The sequence below is a fragment of the Eurosta solidaginis genome, chromosome 3 (genome assembly GCF_040869045.1).
Source record: "Eurosta solidaginis isolate ZX-2024a chromosome 3, ASM4086904v1, whole genome shotgun sequence".
Taxonomy (NCBI): Eukaryota; Metazoa; Arthropoda; class Insecta; order Diptera; family Tephritidae; genus Eurosta; species Eurosta solidaginis.
This window is the reverse complement of record NC_090321.1, coordinates 160,892,236-160,915,122: the sequence shown is the minus strand read 5'-3', so window position 1 is coordinate 160,915,122 and position 22,887 is coordinate 160,892,236. Positions and strand designations below refer to the sequence as shown.

At 38.0% G+C, this 22,887-nt stretch overlaps 1 protein-coding gene across 6 annotated transcripts in view; it reads right to left on the bottom strand.

The window, feature by feature from the left end:
* Positions 1-22,887, bottom strand: part of conu (Rho GTPase-activating protein conundrum) — a 203,495-nt gene that overhangs the window by 37,507 nt on the left and 143,101 nt on the right. For 4 of the 6 annotated variants that reach the window (XM_067773543.1, XM_067773548.1, XM_067773547.1 and 1 more), the window contains one exon: positions 10,901-10,945. The exons of the other annotated variants lie outside the window; for them this stretch is intronic. The gene's annotated coding sequence lies outside the window, so the exon portion shown is untranslated. The remainder of the gene's footprint in view (positions 1-10,900; positions 10,946-22,887) is intronic. 6 annotated transcript variants of the gene reach the window in all.

Genomic DNA, 22,887 nt, shown 5'->3' with positions numbered 1-22,887 from the left:
AAGCAATTTTGTGCTTCATAAACTATTGTAATGAATTATGGGAATTTCTGATTATTGTACACCTTCTGCTAACGGACACTGCCTTCTGGCGTCACATGCCTTTAAATTAGGCTTGGTTAGTGATAACAGATGTAGGAAGTGCGGGTTGGAGGAGGAAACGATCGAGCACGTTTTGTGCTCATGCCTTGCGCTTGCCAGGCTAAGACTCCAGCTATTAGGAGTGATATAGCTGTCAGATCCAGCAGCAGAAGCAGCAAGTTGCATAACTCCCAGCATTTGCCAAGACCACGGAGTTATTTTATAACATAGGTCCTGGTTTTTGATAGCGTTTTTAAGTTTGGTCGTTAAATAAACTTCTGGTAACTTTTCGGACTCATTCAGTCTATGTGAAGTCCTCATGGACATACCAGTTCAACCCAACCTACCTAACCTATTTCTTAATAAAATTCCACTTGACAAAAGAAATACTATTGATATAAAGCCCTTTTTTGAGAGAAGCCTTTTTTTATTCATCCACGATCCTTTTAAAAGTCTTTTATATAAAAGTGGGCGTGGTTCTTAACCGATTTCCTTAACTTTCTTCGAAGCATTCCTTATAGTAAAGACAACCTGCCGAACTTTGTTATGATAGTTTCAACGATTTTTGATGTATGATTAATTATATTTGTAAAATTGATTTTCCATTCCATTTTTAAAATTTTTTTCAAATTTGAATCAAGAGTATCAATATCGATCCACACATCCAATTTCAACATTCTAGGTGTATTAATTACTAAATAATCAGGTTTTCTGTGATTTCTAAAATGTTATATATATAAAAAGGGGGCGTGGTTATCAGCTGATTTCGCTCATTTTAAAAAGCGATAGGATATGAGTGCCACCCATATACCAAATTTCAATATGATATCTTAATATTTACCCAAGTTATCGTGACCCCAGATAGACGGACGGACATGGTTATATAGCAGTCTATATTGATATCGATACGTTTATGCCGTTACGATTAACCGTTATGTTACCAAAGTTAATATACTCTGTGTGCAAAGTACACTCAGTATAAAAATACTATTTCCAATGTCATTGACATTCCCTCCGGCGTCCCATAGGGCAGCCATCTTGGTCCAATTCTGTTCTTGCTATTTATTAATGATATTTGTACATAAAAAAATATATATATCAGTTAATTATTTTGTTGACTTGGGAGTGACGATGGATGCTAAACTTAGTTTCAATCTTCATACTGTCTAGAGGAGTTATATCATTCGTGAAAAGATGGTTCAGTTACCCCTATGTAACTAAAGCCGTTTTTACCACATATGTTAGACCGATACTACAATACGGATCAATCGTCTGGAATCCACGTTATCGAGTTCATGCAGATAGATTAGAATCAATACAAAAGCAATTTTTACTCTTCTCTTTTTAAGGAATGTTCAGTGGGACTCTACGTATAATCTTTTCCCTTATACTAGTCGGTTGAAGGTCGTAGGAAAATGCTAGGCATAACATTTATGGCTAAGCTACTAAATGGGTTGCTTTCAAACCCTTTTCTTTTGAACGAAGTAAACTTCAACGTCCCATCTCGAACGAAAGACATTACAAACGACTTTTTTAGTGACAGTGTAGAACTAATTTCGAATTAAATGAACCTTTTCGGTGTTTGTGTCATGACTTAAGGTCTGGGTGACTAGGGTCTTGAGATATAGGCCAAAACGTGGACCCGGGCACCCCTAGAATGGGTTTATACAATATGGATATCAAATGAAAGCTATTGATGAGTGCTTTAGTACAGGGTAGTTTTCATACCTATTGGTGACTAGGGTCTTGAGATATAGGCCAAAACGTGGACCCGGGCACCCCTAGAATGGTTTTATACAATATGGATGTCAAATGATGATCGATAATATATTATCCACAGACGGACTGGGACTGGGATTAGGACTAGGACTGGGACTGAGACTCGGAGTGGGACTGGGACTGGGACTGGAATAAAATACATACCACCCTCTGGGACAGGCAATAAGGGATGCAGAAGAATGAGAATAAATTGAGAGAAGAGAAAAGAGAGAAGGAGGAGGAGATTGAGAAAGAGATAGAATGAGACGAAGATGGAGATAGATGAAGCGAAAATGACGGAGGGAGGAGTGAATAAAAGGATTAGGAAAAAGTGAAGAGGGGGGAGGGCAGAGTCAGACGGAAAAAGCTTATTAAAATGTATGCAGATAGGCCAAATTTAGTGCAGGACAACGTCTGCCGGGTCTTCCAGTATGTATGTATAATTTCTAACTGTTATGTATAATACCTAGCTGATGATCTTTGTACTGTAGCTGAGCAGTAACAAACCTCCGCTTATCAACAACTCGGCAAAAACAAAATCCATGCGTCATGCGGATGCGTCCCTCGGGTCGGTTGAGAGGGCTTTGGAGGCTAGTAATCCATTGGGTTTGTTATTATTACAACTGGAAGCCAGTATCATCGCTAGAGTTTGTGGTAGCACAACGGACAAAAAAAGTGTTCAAAAATGGTGCCCTTTAACTAGAAGATGAATTAATATGTGTCGTTTCCTTTTACAGGATTTTTGTTTTAAATTTGTTGCACTGTGAAATGGAAAAATTATCAGGTCTGAAGTCGCACAGTAGCTATGCTAGGTCCTAGAAAACTTCTAGTATTTGTCATTCATAAGATAACATAAGTCCTGGTACATTGAAGATTTACGTTTGGTTGTCGAACAAATTCTGGTAACACCATAGACACATTCAGTCTATTTGATGTCTTTACTGAACGGCCAATTCAACCTCAAGATCAGCATCTTGACTGGGTGTTTATTGCTGCCCGCCAAAATGCAAGCACTTTCTAGACATGGGTTATCAGTCGCCGTTGTCTACAGGAATCTATTCTGGGATTGAAACCTTTCATATTTCGAAGAAGTTTTAGGTCAAAACGAGCGCTGTTCTTGCTGACTAGTTGTCTTAAGATTTCCGTATTTCTGAGGCCTTTAGACAAAGTGTGTTTTCGGTTGCAGCGCGGCTTTCTTCATCGTAACAGCTAGATGGTTCTTTTCATGTTTTTACCTGAATATGGATTTGACCTTGTTTCGAACACCGACGAAGTCCATCAGAATCAGTCCACTTGTAAATGTCTGACTTTGCTGTTTTTATTTGTGTCTGTAATTTAGGTGAAAAAATTCAAAAAATGCTTAAACCGATGAATACGTTTAACTTAGTCCCAAACTTGTAACCGTGTAGGTTGCCCATTGAATATTCTTTATTATATTAAAACCCCGAAACCAAGCATAAAAGGAAACAATAAATTTTTACGATCTTGTACATAAATAACGGGAAAGTGGAAAAATCTATAGTTCTGATATAGATTTTTCTAGGGCAACATGTAACCGTTATTGTTTTCAATAAACTAAAATAAGTAGATCCTACGCGCTGCCAGATTACTGCAGCTTCTTTCAGGCGGAAATTATAGGCATGAAGAAACCAGCAGAAATTCTGGAGGAATCGTGCTTAAGCTGCAGTCGAGTCAATATACACATATATTGATAGTCAGGCGGCGATTAAGGCAATAACCTCACACAGTACTTCATCAAGAAGTGTCATGGAATGCAAAGAAGCATTGGAAAATCTTCGCACCGGCCGGACCATACATCCCTACTGGGTTCCCGGTAATAAAGGGTTAGAAGGTACCGAAAAGTTGGAATCGACGGTACACGTCCCAATCCGTTTGGGATAAATCAAAAGGATACAGGAGTTGCATATGGTCATATCTCTGAAGAGAGAAGACTTAAGGCTCACGATGGGCATATTAATTGGACACTGCTTTAGCTCTGTGAAGTTGGCACCTACTTGGTCGAATAATTAAAAAAACCATATCTCATTCGTTTGTCCACCGTTTGTCCATGTTTGTCCAGGAAAAATTTTCGTTTGTCCACCTTTTGTTAAAAAGTTATTTAAAAAAAAAAAAAAATCGTGTGTGGAGTTGGCACCTCCATTTGCGAGTATTTAAAAAAAACTAAATGCCATTCGTTTGTCCATCGTTTGTCCACGTTTGTCCAGGAAAAATTTTCGTTTGTCCACCTTTTGTTAAAAAGTTATTTCAAAAAAAAAAATCCCGTGTGAAGTTGGCACCTCCATTTACGAGTAATTAAAAAAACCAAATGCCATTCGTTTGTCCATCGTTTGTCCACGTTTGTCCAGGAAAAATTTTCGTTTGTCCACCTTTTGTTAGAAGGTTATAACAAAAACATTTTTTTTTCGAAAAAACCCAAACAAATTTTTGTTTCGCTTTATTGTGCTAAATCGTTTGTCCGTCGTTTGCCCATCGTTTGTCCATGTTTGTCCAGGAAACATTTTCGTTTGTCCACCTTTTGTTAAAAAGTTATTTCAAAAAAACAAAAATCGTGTGTGAAGTTGGCACCTCCATTTACAAGTAATTAAAAAAACCAAATGCCATTCGTTTGTCCATCGTTTGTCCACGATTGTCCAGGAAAAATTTTCGCTTGTACACCTTTTGTTAAAAAGTTATAACAAAAACATTTTTTTTCGAAAAAACCCAAAACATTTTTTGTTTCGCTTTATTGTTCTAAATCGTATGTCTGTCGTTTGCCCATCGTTTGTCCATGTTTGTCCAGGAGAAATTTTCGTTTGTCCACCTTTTGTTAAAAAGTTATTTCAAAAAAACAAAAATCGTGTGTGAAGTTGGCACCTCCATTTACGAGCAATTAAAAAACCAAATGCCATTCGTTTGTCCATCGTTTGTCCACGTTTGTCCAGGAAAAATTTTCGTTTGTCCACCTTCTGCTGAAAAGTTATAACAAAAACATTTTTTTTTTTTTGAAAAAACCCAAAAAAAATTTTGTTTCGCTTTATTGTGATAAATCGTATGTCCGTCGTTTGCCCATCGTTTGTGCCTGTTTGTCCAGGAGAAATTTTCATTTGTCCACCTTTTGTTAAAAAGTTATTTCAAAAAAACAAAAATCATGTGTGAAGTTGGCACCTCCATTTACGAGTAATTAAAAAAACCAAATGCTATTCGTTTGTCCACGTTTGTCCAGGAAAAATGTTAAAAAGTTATTTCAAAAAAACAAAAATCGTGTGTGAAGTTGGCACCTCCATTTACAAGTAATTAAAAAAACCAAATGCCATTCGTTTGTCCATCGTTTGTCCACGTTTGTCCAGGAAAATTTTTCGTTTTTCCACCTTTTGTTAAAAAGTTATAACAAAAACATTTTTTTTCGAAAAAACCCAAAAAATTTTTTGTTTCGCTTTATTGTTCTAAATCGTATGTCTGTCGTTTGCCCATCATTTGTCCATGTTTGTCCAGGAAAAATTTTCGTTTGTCCACCTTCTGCTGAAAAGTTATAACAAAAACATTTTTTTTTTTTGAAAAAACCCAAAAAAATTTTTGTTTCGCTTTATTGTGATAAATCGTATGTCCGTCGTTTGCCCATCGTTTGTGCCTGTTTGTCCAGGAGAAATTTTCATTTGTCCACCTTTTGTTAAAAAGTTATTTCAAAAAAACAAAAATCGTGTGTGAAGTTGGCACCTCCATTTACGAGTAATTAAAAATACCAAATGCTATTCGTTTGTCCACGTTTGTCCAGGAAAAATTTTCGTTTGACCACCTTTTGTTAAAAAGTTATAACAAAAACATTTTTTTTCGAAAAAACCCAAAAAATTTTTTGTTTCGCTTTATTGCTCTAAATCGTATGTCCGTCGTTTGCCCATCGTTTGTCCATGTTTGTCAAGGAGAATTTTTCGTTTGTCTACCTTTTGTTAAAAAGTTATTTCAAAAAAACAAAAATCGTGTGTGAAGTTGGCACCTCCATTTACGAGTAATTAAAAAAACTAAATGCCATTCGTTTGTCCATCGTTTGTCCACGTTTGTCCAGGAAAATTTTTCGTTTGTCCACCTTTTGTTAAAAAGCTATAACAAAAACATTTTTTTTCGAAAAAACCCAAAAAAATTTTTGTTTCGCTTTATTGTGCTAAATCGTATGTCCGTCGTTTGCCCATCGTTTGTCCATGTTTGTTCAGGAGAAATTTTCATTGGTCCACTTTTGTTAAAAAGTTATTTCAAAAAAACAAAAATCGTGTGTGAAGTTGGCACCTCCATATACGAGAAATTAAAAAAAACCAAATGCCATTCGTTTGTCCATCGTTTGTCCACGTTTGTCCAGGAAAAATTTTCGTTTGTCCACCTTTTTGTTAAAAAGTTATAACAAAAACATTTTTTTTCGAAAAAACCCAAAAAAATTTTTGTTTCGCTTTATTGTGCCAACTTCACACACGATTTTTGTTTTTTTGAAATAACTTTTTAACAAAAGGTGGACAAACGAATATTTCTCCTGAACAAATATGGACAAACGATGGGCAAACGACGGACATACGATTTAGCACGATAAAGCGAAACAAAATTTTTTTTGGGTTTTTTCGAAAAAAAATGTTTTTGTTACAAACGAATGAAATTTTGGTTTATTATTATTAGTTTACAGATTGTAAACAATAGGTTAATAAGCAAAACTTGTTCTTAGACAAACAAAAATCGTACGCATTTTCAATTTTTTCCATAATACTTCTAACGCCATAGGTGGCAAATTAATAAATCCTGTGTAACATGTAGATCAAAGCTGGCATATAATGTTCGGGTCCGTCCGAACTTAGCCTTCCTTACTTGTTTTAACACATGCAGAGTTAGTACAAAAAACCAGCACGACGCAATTTGAAGTTTCCGGGAAAAATGATCTTCGATAGTTAGAAGAGCGAGCCGAATTTTATAACACGTTATGTTGGCAAATGTTTGTCATATATTTCCACATAAAAAAAGACTAAATGCCGCAAATAAATTTACACATAATTTCATGAGCAGCAATTGTTTAGATTTTTTCGAAAAAAATGATTTTGTTATAATTTTTTAACAAAAGGTGGACAATAGGAAATCTTTCGTAGACAAATATATTGACAAACGATGGGCAAACGACGGACACAAAAAGCGAAAAAAACTTTTGGGGTTTTTCGAAAAAAAAAATATTTTTGTTATAACTTTTTAACACGAGGTGGAAAAACGAAAATTTTTCCTGGACAATAGTGGACAAACGATGGACAAACGAATAGCATTTGGTTTTTTTAATTACTCGTAAATGGAGGTGCCAACTTCACACACGAGTTTTGTTTTTTTTGAAATAACTTTTTAACAAAAGGTGGGCAAACGAAAATTTCGCCTAGACAAACATGGACAAACGATTGGCAAACGATGGGCAAACGACGGGCATACGATTTAGCACAATAAAGCGAAACAAAAATTTTTTTGGGTTTTTTCCAAAAAAAATGTTTTTGTTATAACTTTTTAACAAAAGGTGGACAAACGAAAATTTTTCCTGGACAAACGTGGACAAAACATGGACAAACGAATGGCATTTGGTTTTATTAATTTCTCGTAAATGGAGGTGCCAACTTCTCACACGAGTTTTGTTTTTTTTGAAATAACTTTTTAACAAAAGGTGGACAAACAAAAATTTCTCCTGGACAAACATGGACAAACGATGAGCAAACGACGGACATACGATTTAGCACAATAAAGCGAAACAAAAATTTTTTTGCGTTTTTTCGAAAAAAAATGTTTTTGTTATAACTTTTTAACAAAAGGTGGACAAACGAATGGCATTTGGTTTTTTTAATTTCTCGTAAATGGAGGTGCCAACTTCACACACGATTTTTGTTTTTTTGAAATAACTTTTTAACAAAAGGTGGACAAACGAAAATTTCGCCTGGACAAACATGGACAAACGATTGGCAAACGATTTAGCACAATAAAGCGAAACAAAAATTTTTTTGGGTTTTTTCGAAAAAAAATGTTTTTGTTATAACTTTTTAACAAAAGGTGGACAAACGAAAATTTTTCCTGGACAAACGTGGACAAAACATGGACAAACGAATGGCATTTGGTTTTTTTAATTTCTCGTAAATGGAGGTGCCACCTTCACACACGAGTTTTGTTTTTTTTGAAATAACTTTTTAACAAAAGGTGGACAAACGAAAATTTCTCCTGGACAAACATTGACAAACGATGAGCAAACGAAGGACATACGATTTAGCACAATAAAGCGAAACAAAAATTTTTTTGGGTTTTTTCAAAAAAAAAATTTCTTTGTTATAACTTTTTAACAGAAGGTGGACAAACGAAAATTTTTCCTGGACAAAAGTGGACAAACGAATGGCATTTGGTTTTTTAATTGCTCGTAAATGGAGGTGCCAACTTCACACACGATTTTTGTTTTTTTGAAATAACTTTTTAACAAAAGGTGGACAAACGATAATTTCGCCTGGACAAACATGGACAAACGATTGGCAAACGATGGGCAAACGACGGGCATACGATTTAGCACAATAAAGCGAAACAAAAATTTGTTTGGGTTTTTTCGAAAAAAATGTTTTTGTTATAACTTTTTAACAAAAGGTGGACAAACGAAAATTTTTCCTGGACAAACGTGGACAAACGAACGGCATTTGGTTTTTTAATTTCTCGTAAATGGAGGTGCCAACTTCACACACGAGTTTTGTTTTTTTTGAAATAACTTTTTAACAAAAGGTGGACAAACGAAAATTTCTCCTGGACAAACATGGACAAACGATGGGCAAACGACGGACATACGATTTAGCACAATAAAGCGAAACAAAAATTTTTTTGGGTTTTTTCGAAAAAAAATGTTTTTGTTATAACTTTTTAACAAAAGGTGGACAAACGAAAATTTTTCCTGGACAAACGTGGACAAACGAATGGCATTTGGTTTTTTTAATTTCTCGTAAATGGAGGTGCCAACTTCACACACAATTTTTTTTTTTTGAAATAACTTTTTAACAAAAGGTGGACAAACGAAAATTTCGCCTGGACAAACATGGAGAAACGATTGGCAAACGATGGGCAAACGACGGGCATACGATTTAGCACAATAAAGCGAAACAAAAATTTTTTTGGGTTTTTTCGAAAAAAAATGTTTTTGTTATAACTTTTTAACAAAAGGTGGACAAACGAATGGCATTTGGTTTTTTTAATTTCTCGTAAATGGAGGTGCCAACTTCACAGACGAGTTTTGTTTTTTTGAAATAACTTTTTAACAAAAGGTGGACAAACGAAAATTTCTCCTGGACAAACATGGACAAACGATGGGCAAACGACGGACATACGATTTAGCACAATAAAGCGAAACAAAAAATTGTTTGGGATTTTTCGAAAAAAAATGTTTTTGTTATAACTTTTTAACAAAAGGTGGACAAACGAAAATTTTTCCTGGACAAACGTGGACAAACGATGGACAAACGAATGGCATTTGGTTTTTTTAATTACTCGTAAATGGAGGTGCCAACTTCACACACGATTTTTGTTTTCTTGAAATAACTTTTTAACAAAAGGTGGACAAACGAAAATTTTTCCTGGACAAACGTGGACAAACGATGGACAAACGAATGGCATTTGGTTTTTTTAATTACTCGTAAATGGAGGTGCCAACTTCACACACGATTTTTGTTTTCTTGAAATAACTTTTTAACAAAAGGTGGACAAACGAAAATTTCTCCTGGACAAACGATGGGCAAACGACGGACATACGATTTAGAACAATAAAGCGAAACAAAAAATTGTTTGGGTTTTTTTCGAAAAAAAAATGTTTTTGTTATAATTTTTTAACAAAAGGTGGACAAACGAAAATTTTTCCTGGACAAACGTGGACAAACGATGGACAAACGAATGGCATTTGGTTTTTTTAATTACTCGTAAATGGAGGTGCCAACTTCACACACGATTTTTTTTGTTTGAAATAACATTTTAACAAAAGGTGGACAAACGAAAAATTTTCCTGGACAATCGTGGACAAACGATGGACAAACGAATGGCATTTGGTTTTTTTAATTAACTTCACACACGATTTTTTTTTTTTTGAAATAACTTTTTAACAAAAGGTGGACAAACGAAAATTTTTCCGGACAATCGTGGACAAACGATGGACAAACGAATGGCATTTGGTTTTTTAATTACTTGTAAATGGAGGTGCCAACTTCACACACGATTCTTGTTTTTTTGAAATAACTTTTTAACAAAAGGTGGACAAACGAAAATGTTTCCTGGACAAACATGGACAAACAATGGGCAAACGACGGACAAACGATTTAGCACAATAAAGCGAAACAAACATTTTTTTGGGTTTTTTCGAAAAAAATGTTTTTGTTATAACTTTTTAACAAAAGGTGGACAAACGAAAATTTTTCCTGGACAAACGTGGACAAACGATGGACAAACGAATGGCATTTGGTTTTTTTAATTACTCGTGAATGGAGGTGCCAACTTCACACGGGATTTTTTTTTTTGAAATAACTTTTTAACAAAAGGTGGACAAATGAAAATTTTTCCTGGACAAGCGTGGACAAACGATGGACAAACGAATGGCATTTAGTTTTTTTAAATACTCGCAAATGGACGTGCCAACTTCACACACGATTTTTTTTTTTTTGAAATAACTTTTTAACAAAAGGTGGACAAACGAAAATTTTTCCTGGACAAACGGTGGACGAACGAATGAGATATGTTTTTTTTTAATTATTCGACCAAGTAGGTGCCAACTTCACAGAGCTCACTGCTTCTGGCGTCACATACTCGTAAGTTAAGCCTCGCCAGTAACATCAGATGTAGAAAGTGCGAGCTGCAGGAAGAAACGGTTGAGCACGTTTGGTGTTCGTGTGCTGCGCTCGCCAGGTCGAGGCTTCTTACGTTTGGTTATCAAACTAATTCTGGTAACATTTGGATACATTCAGTCTATGTGAAGTCTTTGTTGACCGGCCAGTTCAACCTTAACTTAAGCAGGTCTGGATTTTTATTTAATAGTGAATACATTTTGTGGACTCACCTAATCGATTATCATGAATACAAGAGATCTACATAAGTTTCGTATCTGAAATATAAAAAAGCAAAAAATTAATTAGATTATAATGTATGTTCATTGGTAATATCGTCTTTGTAAACATTTTCTAAGAAATGACTTGTGCTTGAATTCGCTCATTGTATATTTGATCGCAACTTTTTAGATTTGAGTGATATGTTTAAGTTGTCTTAAAACAATGTGAGATGTGATGTTTCAACATTTCCTCTTTACTTACACAGAAGCTTCAGGTTATTTTATTTATATTAGAACAACGAAATTATTCATTCATAACTTCTTTGTTATTCCAAATAAGCTGTTGTTTTTTGTTTTTTTTTTGCTAAATACTGCATTTGCCAACTTTGAACTCAAGCCTTAATTATTTCGTAATTATTGTCATTATCATTAAACGTAGACCGGAATAATTAACTATCAACGTACCTTCATATGTACGTACCCACGTATCATATGTAATTAAATTCAATGAGAAAGCAAAGTCTTTGGAGTGGTAAATTTTTTTGCTGATTTCAAATTTTATTGTGTTTATTCATTTTTGAGCATTTCGTGCTTATTCTTCTTTTCTGTTATGAATAAATGCATACAAAATTTATTACAATACCCTACAGGGAAATCGATACCAAGTTTGCAAATTGTCTCCTTATTTTTCTCTTGTAAGTCTCATGGTTTAATTATACAAGGTTACCCACGTAGCGCTATGTCACCCTGTACTCTTAACAATCCAAACTCCAACATTGCTCCTATAAATATCAAGTATTACTTCTTTTCAAAATCCTTTGAGAATATTATAGATAATTTTGAAATAGCATTGAAAATTTTAGTTTTCAGAGAAAAATTGTTGATTGCGTACACTTTTTGGTTTTTGTTACTTTCTTTTGTTAACATTCGTTTAAAAAAATAGTAAATGTGCGCAAAACTCTTGTAAGTAACAATTTAAAAGCTTTTTTTATAACTGTGTTAAATTTAGCCGTGTATTTCTTTCGCAGATACCGTCTATATGTGCAGCGGCTATTTCTGCATTGCATATAATGAATTTTGAGATTATACTCTGCGGCTTATGGCCTTATTTTCATAGTACTACCCGGAATTGGATTATGTTTTGACTCTTAAGAAAGATACTTTTGATCTACTCTGAACAAAGGACTTAAGCGAAATGCTACAGAACTTTAAATGTAGAAGCTGCCAAGGTTTGGCATTCCCTGATGTCTTGGCAGTAATTTTTAGAGGTAAGTTTCTGGGTACCTTGCGTGGCATTACGAAGAGGTACTTCTGTTAACCCTAGTAAAACGGAACGCGGAAATATGAAGTTCCTGAATTCTGGTCTTCCTCAATTGATGATGGATTACAGCTGATCCTGTTTGAAAGGGTTACTGTCAGTACGGAATCAGGAGGTCTGCTGGCTACTTGTAGTCTTTTTCATCTAAGACGACCGCCCCGAGTAATCAAGTATTTGCCTTCAAGAAGTGTGTGTCTCAATGAGGATGGTATATTCTTTTCGCAATGGCATCCTATTCGATAAATATGTGTTCTACCACACATATGATCAGTGTTTGTATGTATGAATCACTTTGTCTCCTTAGCTTTGTTAAGCATAGAGGACTTTGCTTTCTGTGCAATCACTATGGGAGAGGGGCTGCCTCGAACAGCATCTTCTCACTGAATTTTTTCTTTTCTCTCTGAATCTTTCTTTATCACTATTGTGGGCAGTGAATTTCTGTCAGAGGGTAATATATGGCGGTATTTGTCCACTTGTTCGTCGTGTAGGCAGCCTGCCTGAATTTTTCGCTACAGTTTGATTGATCCGAACCCGAAGTCTATAACCTTCATAATTGTTTTCAAACACAAAATTTTAAACTAATTTTTACGAAAGACTTATCTAAGTAGTGGTACTTTTTGCCTGTATTACTTATGAAAACGACTTTTGCCCTTCCCCTTACCCTTGAAATTTATAAATATTTCTGCACGAATAATGGAAAAATACCGGCTACTACTGCGTATTTATATCGTGCAAAGACTGTCTATTATTTGTCCCATTTTAAATGAAGTGGCTGGAACTTTAACCAATCTTTTCATTTCTGATTTCTGAGTCTTGCGATGCAAGTAAATTTGTTCTGGCAATTCTTTCTTTCTTTTGTAGAACGGTCTTATTTTACACGAAAACTATACATTTAAGTTGAAATAAAATAAAGGAACGATATTAATTATGATGCCTTTATTTCATTGATATATCAGAATTAATTTGTTATTTTAATATAATTTTACGAAATTTTATGCAAATGTTTTTGTATATTAAATACCTTTTTAATAAAGGGGTTACATTTTTCCCGTTTTTCCCTTCCTTCTGAAAAACGACCACTAGTGCGGAGTGTCAAATTTTCAAAAATGCTGCATCCGAAACCTCTTGTAATTGAATCATGGTAAGTCTATTCTTATTGTGTTTTCCATAATTATTTTATTTTCAGAATTTCTTTCGAAATTCGTGCTTCAACCATAAATTTAAGCCTGCAAGTTGTTTAAGCATTCCTTGGATCTTTGCAAAATGCCTAAGGAATCCTTACACATTTAAATTGATCATCAAGGACGCATCTCGGACGAAATTATGTAAAATAAAATAATAATAATAAAACAGAAAATATATACATACTTTAAAATAACAAAACGTCAAGCTTAGCTTACATGGGAAAAATAAAAAAATTTCTTAACCATGTTCAAGATCTGGTTACCGTTCTTTGAGAAGTGGGGCAACGATGCAATTGGATGTAGAGAAAATATATATGCATATCGTTCCCGAGTTGGTGGGGCTGGTAACTTTATGGTGCCATGTTACCGGAACGTACCTGATCTGTATCGGGCAAGGGACCATCAACTCCGAGGTTTCGGGGAGTGTCTCTATCGATAATACAATAACAACAACAACATATACATGCATATACATATATAGCAGCTCTTAACATTGAAGATACAATATAATACAAGAGCGGCAATTGCTGGCATATGGTGATGTAATATTGAAAATATTGACATTGACAGACGCGATGTAAGTTCTGTCTACAAGTTCCACTTTAGACTGCCTAGACAAATTAAAAGTTAAGTTCTCTCCATGAACAAAAATCATGTTTTTCAAGTTTTTCATTATACCCGCCTCAGAAGAAAACTCTTCTTACAGGGTATGTATACATGTGTAAATATACATACCTATACACGGGCACAAATGTTTCTCATTACTTTAATCGACCCATTCTTGTAAAAACATATCTTCAATATACACAATACACTATAATCTGTTTGTATTTTGTTTACTTCAGTTAGTTATTTGTATGGATTTGTTTAGACATCTGCAGCGACTACGAAATTTCTATACCCATAACATTTTTCCCACATTAATTTTATTCACTTTAGTTAAGACACTTTTCCAAGCCAGCATTGCGACCTTTCTTGTGTGATCATTTATAATTTAAGTATAAAAATTCTGACCGTTTAGTTTAAAATGTGCTTTGTGAAATATTGATAGTAAAGTTCCTCGGCATCGATAAAGTTCTGCCGGATTCGATGATGCAATATTCAAAGCACAGACCCATCCGATGAGCCAAGAAATGGTCAACGAAACACAAAAATAGCGTGTTGCCCATTACAACCAGGAAGGGAGCCATTCAAAAGACCAACCTTATAAAGCTTTATACTCGGATAGAATAGCCATGCGATATTAAAAAATTTTGCGGTGAGAGGTTTAACACCCCAACAAAAATTTCAGTTATGACTCGATAGTCGACGACACATGTATAGGGATCTCTTCTGAAAGGTGGACCGAAAATAATCTGAATGTTCGGCAGGAATGCAATGTGGAAGTGAAACATGTCAGTCTCGAATTTTAATCTTCCCATATCGAAGCTCCCTCTCGCATCAGATGGTGTCATCATTGTTTCCCAACAGAAGACTGCACAATATTGGCAACGGGAACTTCCATAGTTGGGTGGTCTATGCTTCACAGCAAACGGTTATCTCCCTAGTCTTTCCAGTTTTTCGTCTCGGGTTATTTGGCATTGTCAGCGACCAAGTCTACGACCACCCCATTCAGTGCTGATATCCATTTTCAAGCACAATCAAATTGTGAACACCGTTATCTTACGTATTAGGAATCATCCCCGGCAATCGTGATAAAGGTCCTGCATGCATGACACCAACCATATTTTCAATTGTAATGTAGAACCAAAGCTTCTAACAGCAAACCCCCCTTTGGTCACCCAATGGGATAGGGTGAGGAGCAACAACAGTACCGAAGTTGCTTTAATGATGAGCTGGACGAATTAAAACCCAAGGCTCGTATTACGTTTTACGAGTGGTGCTTCTAACTGGCGCAATTTTTTGGACGGTCATACATATGAGGGGACATACGACTGCGCAATACCCAATGCTTTATGTATTCGAGAGCTTTCAACATGAAGCCATTCATAAATTACGCAAAAATCATTTCATAGTGTTTAATAACTTTTTTGGCATGGAGTGCTTATGTCAGTAATAAAACAAATGATTTGAGAAACCTTCACAATACCTAGACGGGGCCCAATCACTACTGTGAACACCTTCATTATACAATAAGGTTAATTGCATTGTGGTATGTTTGCATGTATTTTTGTAAAATTTATGCACTGTTGCGCGCAATGAGCAGTTGCGGCTAAAATATGGCATAACAACGGAATAAAGGAGTTTCAATTGGAGTGGGCGAATAGTAGTAGATACACGTATATTTATTTTAACAAAATAGAATATATTGCATGTCGCACTAGGTCTTAAATGAAAATACTAACAAACTACGAAAGTTTGATCTATGTTGCTCGCTGCTTCAGGTTGTCGCATGAAAGACTTCCTCGAATTCTAGCACAGGAGAATGCCACTTTGGGGGTATTACGGGGCAACATTTTGAAAGAACTTGCTCGCTGCGCAAATAAACCCTTCATTACACAATTTTCAGCAGCTCCTATAGACACTTTCACCTCATCGCTCTCAGAATGCCTTGCTGAGAATAATACAAATATGTTTCTTGAAATAGCTCGGAAGTCCCTTACGAACGACTTGTACCCGCTGCTAGCGCCCGTAGACTTCAAACAGCTCTTTTTGAAACCCCCTTTAGCATGCAGGCGGCGCATCTTTGCTCCAGCCCGTAACAAGAATTGCATTCAAACTTATGCAAAGGCGCACAGTGGCGAAACTTCACAAATCTATTGGCCAACATAAATTAAAGTTTAACAAGTAGCTATGTATATAAGTTTCCACGTATACTTACCGCACACTTCGTTGCAACACACAATAAATTACTAACATTTACTATTTCCGCATCTATGAATGTTTCGAAGCTGAAGTGATATTTCAGTGTAATTATTAACTTATTTAGAAAAATGAAAAACTTGAATAAAACAAAATGTGCAACTTAAATCCGTACTTATTAATACTTTTCGAACCATTGTCTATTACATTGTGCACTATTACATTCACTACTGACTGTTCGTTTTGCTGACTGGTTGACTGCTGACTGGTTGACTTAAAAAATATGTATGTAGGTATATACTCTAAGTGTTCATTGGGATTGCATTTGCATTGCATTGCAGAAATCTTTTCATGAACGTCTAATTCACAATGCAGCAATTTAGGTTAGGTTAGGGTGGCTGCCCGAGGGCACACTTAGACCAGTGATATTAGGCCCGTTGGTTCCATGAAAATCCTAAGTCCTTGACGTCATGCCCCACAATCTGGCTCAGATTATCTAGAAATTGAGCACCCAGAAAGCGCGGCCGTGCTCCGCTTAGTACCGGTCAGTTGCAAATGAGATGAACCACCGTTTCCTCCTCCTCATCCTATTTACAACTCTTGCAGCATCGACGATATGCCGCTCGTAACCTTTCTGCATGCCTACCTATAAGACAATGACCAGTTAGTGCCCCCAAAAGTGTGGAAATTGTATCCCTACCAGTGATCTGCATGATTGCAATCAAAAGCCAAAACAAGCCACTCCCAAAAAAAGATTTGTGAAACAACACTGTGCATAAAAAATGCGAGCGCGGTTCAAGGCATGATTCCCGTGGCGTGGTGTTGGTGACTTTTGATGTCAAAGCATGTACTGCCTGTGATGTATTTGCTTGAATGCAATGAACAAATTATTAGTATTCGCGATGGGTTTTATATGCCCCTATGCCTTTGACGATTACTTGATGCCTTTTTCACGAAGCTACACAATTTATGTAAAAAAATGGTTGAACCAATTTTAAACGTTATATAGACTGCTACTAGGATTGTTAACTATATAGTTATGCTGAATTTAACTTTATTTCCTATTCACAATTTGCAAAAGACATAAATTGGTAAACCAGATTGCGTCTTCTATAGTATAGTTCAGCATTTTAGAATTTTATCATTTAACCAATTTTCAAAAGAAATTGAACTAAATTTATTTCATATCTCTTCTGCTAAAAATTATTTTATTTCAATCAAAATCATTTTAGTCGGCCTCCTGAGATGCGACTTTATTACCGACTTCGTTGAGATACGGACTTATTAAAAGAATGTTTAAGATACGTCGTTTTTAACAAAACTTTAAGTTACGACCTTTCTATTAGGATACGACGATATATATTATTTATAAAATTTTATGAAAAAAGCAGGTTCCGTTGAAAGGAAATTGAGCAAACTTAGAATTTTGCTTAGCAGCTTGATATTATGTCTCTAACTCGAGCTTTTACTGTTGAGATAATTACAACTTATACTTTTTACCTACACTGTCTCCAGTTGAGGTCTATTAAATATCTTAATTTAAACTACTTCTAAAAAACTTGGGCGGAAATCATTGCTGATTAAGTCCACTTACTTAAAAGCTGAATGGATGATTGGTATCGAGTGAGTTTGATGCTAATTATTATTTTTAGTATCTCAACTTAAATAATTTTGATATTTTGTAAGAGACCGAGTAAGGAGCTTTAATACAATGCCACAATAAAATAAACTTATGTATATGCACACACCCAATGAGTCGAATTTTTTCTAAAAATATTATGAAGGAAATGAGCAAGGTTTTACTAACTGATTCACAAGGGCAAAATTATTATGTAGCTAGCAATTGTGGGAAGAAATCAATTTAAGTAAATGGAAGATGGGAACCGATTGCAATTACGAAGCTGCTTAGTCAGACAAGTTTTGGAGAGCATTCTGCATATTTACCTCTGAAAAAAATTTTTAAAATCATGGCTACTTCCCTAAAAATTACCAAAGTTGACAAAAAGGGCTGAAGAGGCAACGTTCGGCAGAAGGCGACAAGCCTGCTTTCAAGAGGCAGAAAGGACCCAGTCCTAGAGCCGCGAGGCAGGGCAGTCGCATAGACAAGACAAGTAGGCCCAAAGCTGTAAGACAGATGGGTTCCAATAGCGAGGTAGCAACTACCTCGAAAGCTGCCAGTCAGAGGGAAGTTCCAACTACGGAAGTAGGAGATAAGCCAAAGGGAGATAACGCTAAGACTCCGGCTTTCTCGGAGGCGCTAAAGGGAGTTAACGCGAAGACTCCGGTGTTCTCGGAGGTTCCAAAGGGAGATAACACTAAGACTCCTGCTTTTCCCGAGAAGATGAGTGATGTGGCAAAGCAGTCACTGACTGTGGCGCTGGTTGATCGTAGCAGTCCGTTCGGACAAATGACTACTGAAAGGTGGAGATCTGTGGAAAGGGAGCTTATTAGCTTAATGCTTAAGATGATGCGGGAACAACCAAGTAAGCCCCTTCCAACCTTTGATTCGGGGGGATGGTATAATGGTGTGAAGATGATAGCGTGCGACAACATCGCGAGCTTGCGGTGGCTGGAGGAAGTCGTTCCAAACCTCCAAAGGCAAGGCACGAACGCGCGGTTTGAGGTGGTTGATAAAGCGCAAATCCCCACGGTACCAAAAGTTAAGGTATGGATACCATGCGTGATGAAGTCGGAGGATACACTGCGACTTCTGCAGAATCAGAATCCGAACATACCGACACAGGATTGGAAGGTACTTACTGTATCTCGGCCTACCGAGGATGGTCAGTTCTACATCTTCCAAATAAACATGCAGGCGGAGGATATTTTGTACACGCAGCTTGGCAAAATGTCCTTTGGCACTGGCAAAATTTACATGCGACTCAGGAAAAGAAGTCCCGAGGATAAAAATCCTAACACGCTGGAAGTGGGCGAAGTCGAAAAGGACCTCAGAAGCCTAAGGGAAAAAAGACAGGTGGAGGTCCCCGACGTCACCACGAACGTGCTAGAAGAGGACCAACCGCTAAATGGTGCTGTGACTCGCACAGAGGAACACACGGCACAACATTCACGAGGGGCTGAAGGGGGCCTCGAATACTCTAAACCAAAATGGGCAAGAGGAGGACGACGACGTCAAGACGAAGGTGCTGGAGGGGGACAAACAGCCCAATGGTGCTGCGAGTCCTACAGATAAACCTCCAACACAGTAAAGTGGCGTCGAGCGAACTCCTCCTAACCCTTGAGGAGGGTTCGTTTGACGTGGCGCTGATCCAGGAGCCGTGGCTCTCATCGGGAGGAAAGGTTTCTGGACTTAGCGCGCGCGGGTTTGGCGTTTACTACGCACAAACGGAAGGACGGGTGCGAGCTGTAGTAATGGTAAGGAAACAGCTGCATTCATATATGCTGCCTAATTACACCACCGAGGATCTCGTAGCGGTGGCCGTTGAGCAAAAGAATAAGCAGGCATTTATCCTGGCGTCCTGCTACATGGCCCATGCTGCGGAGGTTCCACCGATGGAGTGCAAAAGGCTAGTACAGGAGGAAGGGCGCAAAGGGCGGTTGGTCATAGGCGCGGATGCAAATGCGCACCACAATGCGTGGGGAGGAGCAGATACGAACGAGAGAGGCGAATCTCTATTTTGTTACATCCTGCAAACCAATTTGCAGATAGCCAACAGGGGAAATGTTCCTACATACATTGGTCCAACATCCAGCAATGTTCTGGATATTACATTGAGCTCCGAGCGTGATATATCAAGGTATGATTGGATGGTTCTCGATAGACCATCCTTCTCCGACCATGCGTATATAAGCTTCAGCATCCCACTAAAGAGGGTAGAGAAGGGAGGAACCTTTAGAAACCCTAGGGCAACGAATTGGACTAAATTCCAGAAACATGTAGAAACGAAACTGGGACAACCCAAAGAGGTTGCTAATGTAGAGGAACTGGAGGAGTCGAATGAATTCCTAACAAGGACGCTTATGACTGCGTATAACAAAGCTTGCCCTAAGATGGATATGACTGCGTATAACAAAGCTAAGCTAAGAAGATTCAGAGGAAAAGCAAAGCCGCCATGGTGGAGCAATGAGCTGAGTCTTCTAAGAAGACAGGTAAAAGAAATGTTTAAACTCGCAAAGACCGCGGAAAGCGAAGCGTGTCGGGACGAGTACAGGGATCTACTGAGGATCTACAAGCGTGAAATTACCAGGGCGAAGAGAAACTCATGGAGAAGTTTCTGTACGGACATAGAGTGCTCCAGTGAAACAGCACGGTTGAAAAAAGTCCTAGCAAAGGGAAACATAGTCCAGGGACTAATAAAGAAAGAGAACGGGGAATGGTCACGTGATAGTGAGGAATCCCTTGAGGTGCTTCTCGATGCACATTTCCCATCGGGAGACGGTTTAGAAGAACCAGCAGACATCACTCACACTTCGATCACGGAGCTAGTGGTGCCGGGCTTGGTGACCGATACCAAGATCGAGTGGGCAGTGAAGACGTTTTCTAAGTTTAAATCGCCGGGCCCAGATGGTATATTCCCGGCCATGCTACAAGTCTCAAGTAGGGCGGTCGTGGAATGGCTTAAAATAATATTCGATGGGTGCATAAGACTGAATCATGTACCGCACTCTTGGAGAACTGCTCGTGTAGCTTTTCTACCAAAGGCGGGGAAGATCGGTCACGTGTATCCCAAAGACTATAGACCCATTAGCTTAACATCTTTTCTGCTCAAAACCTTTGAGAGGCTGATAGATGTGTACATAAAGTCCAACGTGGATGAAAAGCTGCTCTCCACAACACAGCATGCGTACACCAAAGGCAAGTCGGTAGACACCGCATTGCATAGGGTGGTAATAAGCATAGAGAAATCCCTGGAATATAAGGAGTATGCTCTAGGAGTCTTCTTGGACATTGCCGGGGCTTTCAATAATGTTGCAAAATGGGCGATTATGGATGGTCTTAATTACATTAAAGTACATCCTGCCTTAATCAGATGGATCGGCTGCATGTTAAATTGCAGAAAGATTACATCACAATGGGGATTGTACGAGGCCACGAAATCAGTGGACAGGGGCACGCCGCAAGGAGGGGTGCTATCACCTCTGCTGTGGACACTGGTCATCAACCAACTGCTCAGGCAATTCGATGAGGGACCCGTAAAACTTACGGCTTACGCATATGACGTTGCAATTGTCATAAGTGGAAAATGCCTTCCAACGATTAGTTCTTTGATGGATGGGGCGCTTCGGGATATTCATACCTGGGCATCTAATGTCGGGCTGAAAGTCAATGCGGAGAAGACGGATATGGTCTTGTTTACAAAGAGGTACAAGGTCCCAAATTGGACCAGGCCTAAGTTAGGAGCGGTGACCTTACAGGAGAAACCTTGCACAAAATATCTAGGAATCATCCTAGACAGTAAGCTGTCATGGAAGCTCAACTTGGAGGAGAGGGTCAAGAAGGCCTCAACGGCACTCTATGCATGTAAAAGAATGCTGGGGTGTACGTGGGGCCTATCGCCCTCTCTTTCTCATTGGGTTTTTACAGCGATTGTAAGCCCTATTCTATACTATGGAGTTCTTGTTTGGTGGAAAGCCACACAAAAAACAACATACCTCAAAAAATTAGAGGGGGTATGCAGACTATCGATGCTTTGCATTACGGGAGCCCTGAAAACAACCCCGACGGCTGCACTGTATGCCATTCTGCACATTCTACCTGTAGACCTGGTAGCAAAGAACAAAGCGTTAACGACCGCAACCAGGCTCGATGCTTCGGGGCAGCTTGAGCGCCGACCATATGGCCATAGTAGTATAGCGTCCTCAGTCACAAGACAAACAGACTACATGATTCCCTACCTGCACTTTGAGGGAGATCTTAAGGCCACAATAGAGGTGGACGGTTGGCGCAAGGGTGCGCAAATGGCGGACGAGGCGATACATGTGTACACCGATGGTTCCAAAATAGTGGAAGGAGTAGGGTCTGCGGTATACTGCGCTGATCCGGAATTAAGCAGATTCTACAGGCTGCCGGATTACTGTAGCGTTTTCCAAGCGGAAATATTAGCCGTAACCAAAGCAGTAGAAACCCTGGAAGAGAATAGCATAAGCTGCAACCGTGTTAACTTTTATATTGACAGTCAAGCAGCAATTAAGGCAATAATCTCGCATAGCACAGCATCTAAATGCGTGTTAGAGTGTAAGCAGTCTCTGGAGAGAATCGGGACAGGGAGAAGCATACATCTATATTGGGTCCCAGGGCATATGGGAATAGATGGGAATGAAAAAGCGGACGAATGAGCTAAAAAGGGCGCATCCCTTGAAGCTTGCTCCGTAGACGTCCCAATTAGATTGGGCGAGATTAAGCGAATGCGAGAGGTGCACATGATCGACCAAGCAGAAAAGGCGTGGGTTCAAGCGCGGGGCTGTAAAGTGGCGAAGATTATGTGTAGGTCTTACAACCTTAGACTAACACAGTTGCTTCTATCATTAAAAAGAGAGGACTGTAGACTCATGACGGGTATTCTGACTGGACACTGCCTTCTGGCGTCACATGCCTTTAAATTAGGCTTGGCCAGTGATAGCAGGTGTAGGAAGTGCGGGTTGGAGGAGGAAACGATCGAGCACGTTCTGTGCTCGTGCCCTGCACTTGCCAGGCTAAGACTCCAGCTATTAGGAGTGATACAGCTGTCAGATCT